The following is a 6143-nucleotide window of genomic DNA, read 5'->3' on the forward strand; positions in this document are numbered from 1 at the left end:
TTAGTCTTGTTATCAATTAGTCTAAGTTTTAATTTAGAGCTCTTATTTATTTTATTTTTAAGTTACTAATTGACTTCTGTTGTTTGGACTGCAGTTTATGCGAAGATCTCAAAGTGAGAATTCTTTAATCTTTGATCCAGAGATCGAACGAATCGCACGTGCTTTAACAAGATCAAGAAGAGAAGAACAACAGAACATGGCTGAGGAAAATGTCAATGAATTGCCCTTGGTACCAATTAGAGATCATTTCAGGTCGACGATCCAGGCTCACTATTCTGGAATCGCTCGAGGGACAATAAATGCCAACAACTTCGAGTTGAAGCTGGCATTGATCAACATGGTTCATCAGAACCAATTCAATGGAAGCGCCATAACTGATACTTACTTACACTTGCGCACCTACCTAGAGATTACTGATACGGTAAAAATGAATGGTGTTTCTGAGGATATAATACGTTTACGCTTGTTTCTTTTTCTCTCAGGGACAAGGCACGTATCTGTTTGCAGTCACTGCCTCTAGGAAGCATAACAACTTGGGAGGACATGGCTGTGAAATTTCTAGCAAAGTTTTTTCCACCGGCCAAGTTCACCCAGCTGAAGATTGAGATCAGTACCTTTCAACAGAATGATTCAGAACAGCTATATGAGGCATGAGAAAGGTAAAAAGATTTTTTAAGGCATTGTCCTAATCATAATTTTGTAGATTGGGAAGAAATAGAGCTTTTCTACAATGGGTTGAACATGCCTACAAGAATGTCCGTGGACTCTGCTGCTGGGGGTACCATATTTGCCAAGGACCGCATTTAGGCCTATGAGACGCTGGAACAAATGACTATCAATAGTTATCAATGGCCATCGGAACGTATGGGAGTCATGAAGGGAGTGTACAGTGTTGATCCTCTCACGTCCATCACTGCACAGTTATCTGCGTTGATTACACAAGTTGCTGCTATGAACAAGGTGAATATAGCAAAACCTGCAAGTGTGTCGGTGTAATATCCAGAAAATTCATAAATATATTCATGATTTATTAAAATAATTTTAAATGAGTTTGAAGTTATTTTATTTTATTTTATTTAATCAAGATTTAATACTTATTCTTAATTAAATGATTTCATGTGTTGTGTTAAATGATTTTTAAGTTATTTCATTTTATTATTTATGATTTAAAAGAGTAATATTGATTAAATGATTTTACATTCTTAAATTGTTTTAAATTATTATTATGCATATGATTTCATGAATTGTGTCTATATTATTTTAACGATTTCGATTGAGTTGATGGTTTCAGTTCGAGTTTGATTTTGGACTCACGGGACGAGGCTAACCTACTCACGAAGTGTTAGAAAATAATTATACGAGTATTTTGAGTATAATATTGGTATCATTTTATTTTATTCATCGGGAGAAGAAAATTTTATTAGTCTGAGTTGGGATGTACTGGACAGACTACGTTTTATTTAGTCAACACAAACGTCATATTAACTCTCCTCTTTCACACTTATCTACTCCTCTACCCCATCTTTAATTTCAATTCCCCACTTCTTTAATGTGTTGTCTCCTTCCTTTCCAATCCTTTGGTTCTTCATTTTGTTCATCTAATCTTTCATCCGAGGTAAGTCCAAGATTTTGAATTCCGGTTGTGCTAAGGTTAACTCGTTGCCAAGACTCCGGATCAACTCCATCTTCGGTTAAAGCAAGTTTTTCAACAAGTATTTTAAGGTTTTGAAATCCATTCAAGATTATAATTATTTTAATATGAAAATATATGTTTATGTGCATGTTTTAATGGTTTATGATTTTGAAGAAGCATGAAATTACGAGTATCAAGTTTTGAATTGATGAAATCGTGAAGTGTACGTCGTTCTTTTCATGTTCTTGAATTTGATTCAAGAGATACATGTTTCATTTAAGTTTTTATGTGTTGTTGAAGTGTCAAGAGATATTTTATTTAAAGTATATAGATAGAGTAGTATAAAATACCATATTTTGAAGTATTGAGTTAGTTTGAGTTAAATTTTTCAAATGTTACATGTGCTGGATTGTTTCGGATTAGCAGCACTTGTTACCATTTTGATGATTAAGTACATGTAAAAGTATTGAAATTATTGATTCTCATAATTCTTTTTCATGTGCAGGAATCACTGATTCACTAGAAAGATGCTTGGTGGCGGATGTGGCAATAGATAAGGAAGAAGATTGGGAGCTGCACGAACAAGAAGCATTCCTAGAGGGAGCTCCGAAAGAAAAAATGGTGAGTACTAAGGAATCTGAAGCATTGGAAAATAGTGCACCAGAGGTACCTGCTGAAACACATGATCTGAAAGAATTGTCTGCACATCTATGTTATGCATTCCTTGGTGCAAATTCTACTTGCCCTGTTATTATTTCTGCTCACTTGTCTGTTGTAGAGAAAGATAAGTTGTTGAGAGTTTTGAGAAATTTTAAAACTGCTTTAGGATAGTCAATTTCTGACATAAAGGGTATTAGTCCAACAATTTGCATGCATAAAATTTTGATGGAAGACTCTTATACTCCTTATGTTGATCATCAGAGGCGGTTGAATCCCGCTATGAAAGAGGTAGTTAAGAGAGAAGTTTTAAAGTTGTTGAATACGGGTGTAATTTATGCTATTTCTGACAGTAGTTGGGTGTCTCCTGTTCAAGTGGTGCCTAAGAAAGGTTGGATTACGGTGGTTAAAAATGAAAATAATGAGTTAATCTCCACACGTACAGTAACTGGCTGGCGCGTCTGTATAGATTATATGAAGTTGAACAAAGCTACTCGTAAGGATCATTTTCCACTTCCTTTCATTGATCAAATACTTGATAAACTTGCTGGTTATTGCTATTACTGTTTCTTAGATGGTTATTCAGGTTATAATCAAATTGTTATCGCACCGGAGGATCAAGAGAAGACTACTTTTACGTGTCCATATGACACGTTTTCTTTTAGGAGGATGCCATTTGGCCTGTGTAATGCACCGGCCACTTTTTAGAGGTGTATGATGGCGATTTTTGCAGATATGGTGGAGGATGCGATGGGAGTTTTTATGGATGATTTTTCAGTATTTGATTCCTCTTTTGATCATTTCTTTCATAATATGTCTCTTGTTTTGCAGAGGTGCCAAGAAAAGAATTTAGTTCTTAATTGGGAGAAATGTCATTTTATAGCTCAAGAAGGCATTGTGCTTGGCCATAAAGTGTCATCAAATGGTTTCGAGGTAGATCGAGCCAAAGTGGTTGCCATTGAAAAACTTCCACCTCCGAAGAATATCAAGGGCACCAAAAGTTTCCTAGGCCATGCGGGGTTCTATAGGCGTTTCATCAAAGATTTTTCAAAAACCACAAAACCCTATGTAATTTTCTTGAAAAAGACACTACATTCATATTTGATGATGATTGTTTGCAAACCTTTGAGAAGATCAAGACGGCATTGATCACAGCACCCATCATGGTTGTACCAGACTGGAAAGAACCTCTTGAACTAATGTGTGATGCCAGTGACTATGCAGTGGGAGCTGTATTAGGCCAGATGAGAGATAAGATGTTTCGAGCCATCTATTACGCCAGTCACACCATGGATGCCGCACAGCAAAACTACACTACTACAGAAAAAGAGATGCTTGCAGCAGTTTTTGCTTTTGATAAATTTCGTCCGTATTTAATTGGCACTAAAGTAGTTGTTTACACTGACCATGCAGCGATTCGCTACTTATTTCCCAAGAAGGATGCCAAGCCACGCTTGATAAGGTGGATTCTACTTTTACAATAGTTTGATTTTGAGATCAAGGATAAGAAGGGTAGTGAAAATCAAGTTGCTGACCACTTGTCGAGATTGGAGTTAGAAGATGTTAAGGAGGAAGAGAGCATAAAGAGTTGTTTCCGGACGAACATATATTTCAGGTAAGTTCACATCTACCATGGTTTGCGGATATTACTAATTTTTGTCGTGTGCTACTATGCCTCCAGATTTGATCAGACATCAGAAACAGAAATTTTTCCATGACGTTAAGTTCTACTTGTGGGATGATACCTATGTTTTTAAGCGTTGTGCCGATCAAGTAATTAGGCGATGTGTGGCTGACCGGCTAAATCGATGTGATATAAATCTACTGGCAAGCGTACCAGGTCAAGTAATAGTAAAGTGGACAGAGAGTCCAAGTATCGATCCCACAGGGACTGCTGTCAATTCTCAAGAATTAATTATTTTACTTAATCTAGACAAAATAATAGAAGGATTTTGAATTAAATAAAATAAGAATATAAAATAAAAACTGATTAAGAAATAAGAATAAAAATAACTGAAGATAAAAATAATTAAGACAAAGACAACCAAGACACACGTATGTACCGAACAAATCACGTAACATGTAGTCGATTCAGGACTCAGATTTAATCTTAATTCACGGGAATTCTCCTAATTTGTTCAAAGGTCTATTTCTAGAACAATAAAACCTATTCAAATATTGATGAACTAATCTTTCGTAATTCTAATCAAATTTGAATGCATTAAATATTTGTGAAAATTCAGTTTACACCAAAACCGCACACTGAAACCAAATTCTATTTCTAGTCAGTTTTACAATATGTTAATTATCAGAGTGATCAAAATCAAAACCTCCTCTGTCGATTTGGAATTGATTAACATGCAAGCAAACAGTTGATCAGACTATTCACAAGACAAATATAAATCTGACAATCAATAAAATAAAATCAACACTAAAAAATCCCAAACAAACATCCAAGTTTTCTACATAAATTTGTTCGGCCCAATCACGCCGTCTTGGTTGAAAATAAACTACTCAATAATTAAAAACAATAATTCAAAAATAAAAATAAAAAGAAGAAAAAAAAGAAGAAATCTTCTCTCCCAAGCCTTGTAGTTGCCTCCTCTGTGTTGTGCGCGTTCTGAAACTTCGAAACCCTCAAAAATATGTTATATCTTGTATATATATGGTCCGGAACGCCTACCAGTTAATTTCCTCTCAAAACAAGGATTTTTCGGAACACATATGACCCCCCGAACACGCGCGCGCGTGCGGCATATGCCTCGCGTGCATGCAACACATAAAAACAGAGGCCTGGACACGAAACTCGCGTGCGCGCGAGCTTGATTCTCGCGCGCGCGCAGCACAAAAATTCTGCACCGAGCGACGATTTGCAAAAATTCATATCTCAAGATCTAGCCGTCGGATTGAGCTGAAATTTGGACAGAAGCTTTAAAACATCTTGAAATTTAATCTGAACGGTGGAGATCGGATTTGGAGTATCTAAAATTAAATTTGATTTTTTTGAACAAAGCTGGTCCGGAATTCATTCTTCAAAAATATATTTTCCTACAAAATTAACCCAATGAGTGAAATACACACACATGCACTAAAACACATAAAAACACATAAAAATAATATGAATGCACACAAAATAGACATAAAAATAACATGTAATAATGCATACAAAATGCACTTATCAACACCCCCATACTTAACTCTTGCTCGCCTCGAGCAAGACATGAAAAAACAACATGCAAACAAAAACATAAGTGAGGACGATTCATAAATGTGCAAAGCCTCCGAGAAGTTCAATCACAAAACCAAAAACACAAACATGCTCTCAACTTTTCATAATATACTTTCGGTTTAACGTGAACGTGTGTGTGTGAAATGTCATTCCAGTTTCATGCAACTTAGACCGAATTCGTTCCAAATCTGCTTAGCGACCTATGACAAATCAGTGCAAGTTTCACTCTTCAAGTGCCCATTCCTTCCAACGACCTCTAGACTAAACCCACCTCCCTTGAGATAATGAATTACACACCTTCGGATTTTGCACCCAGTATTGCATTAGCCCCAATAATTACCCGCTGACTTAGCTATAACTGGCTAGGATACGAAAAATCATTCTATTTTTTCTTTCTAATCCCCTCGTCTATAGCCCGGATGGAGCATCAATCCCATTGAATCCGCATACTTAGCCTTAAATTTAATTATTTTTTTTTTAGAATTTTAATCCTTTCAAGGCCCGGATGGAATTGTATATAAATTTTTTCTAGGTGCGCCCAAGATCATAAGTGTAAACTAGAGCCTCATCAAAATTCATAGAACACAATCAAGATCCACAAACCACCTATTGCCGTGCAATGGT

The 6143-nt window shown here is 36.0% G+C and overlaps 1 non-coding gene across 1 annotated transcript; it reads right to left on the reverse strand.

Moving 5' to 3' along the window:
• Window positions 1-592: 592 nt before the first annotated feature.
• On the reverse strand, window positions 593-698 carry LOC140894180 (small nucleolar RNA R71). Its single transcript, XR_012153726.1, has one exon. It is a non-coding gene; the product is annotated as a small nucleolar RNA R71 (small nucleolar RNA).
• Between the last annotated feature and the right edge of the window lie 5445 nt (window positions 699-6143).

The sequence above is a fragment of the Henckelia pumila genome, chromosome 3, assembly GCF_033568475.1.
Source record: "Henckelia pumila isolate YLH828 chromosome 3, ASM3356847v2, whole genome shotgun sequence".
Taxonomy (NCBI): domain Eukaryota; kingdom Viridiplantae; phylum Streptophyta; class Magnoliopsida; order Lamiales; family Gesneriaceae; genus Henckelia; species Henckelia pumila.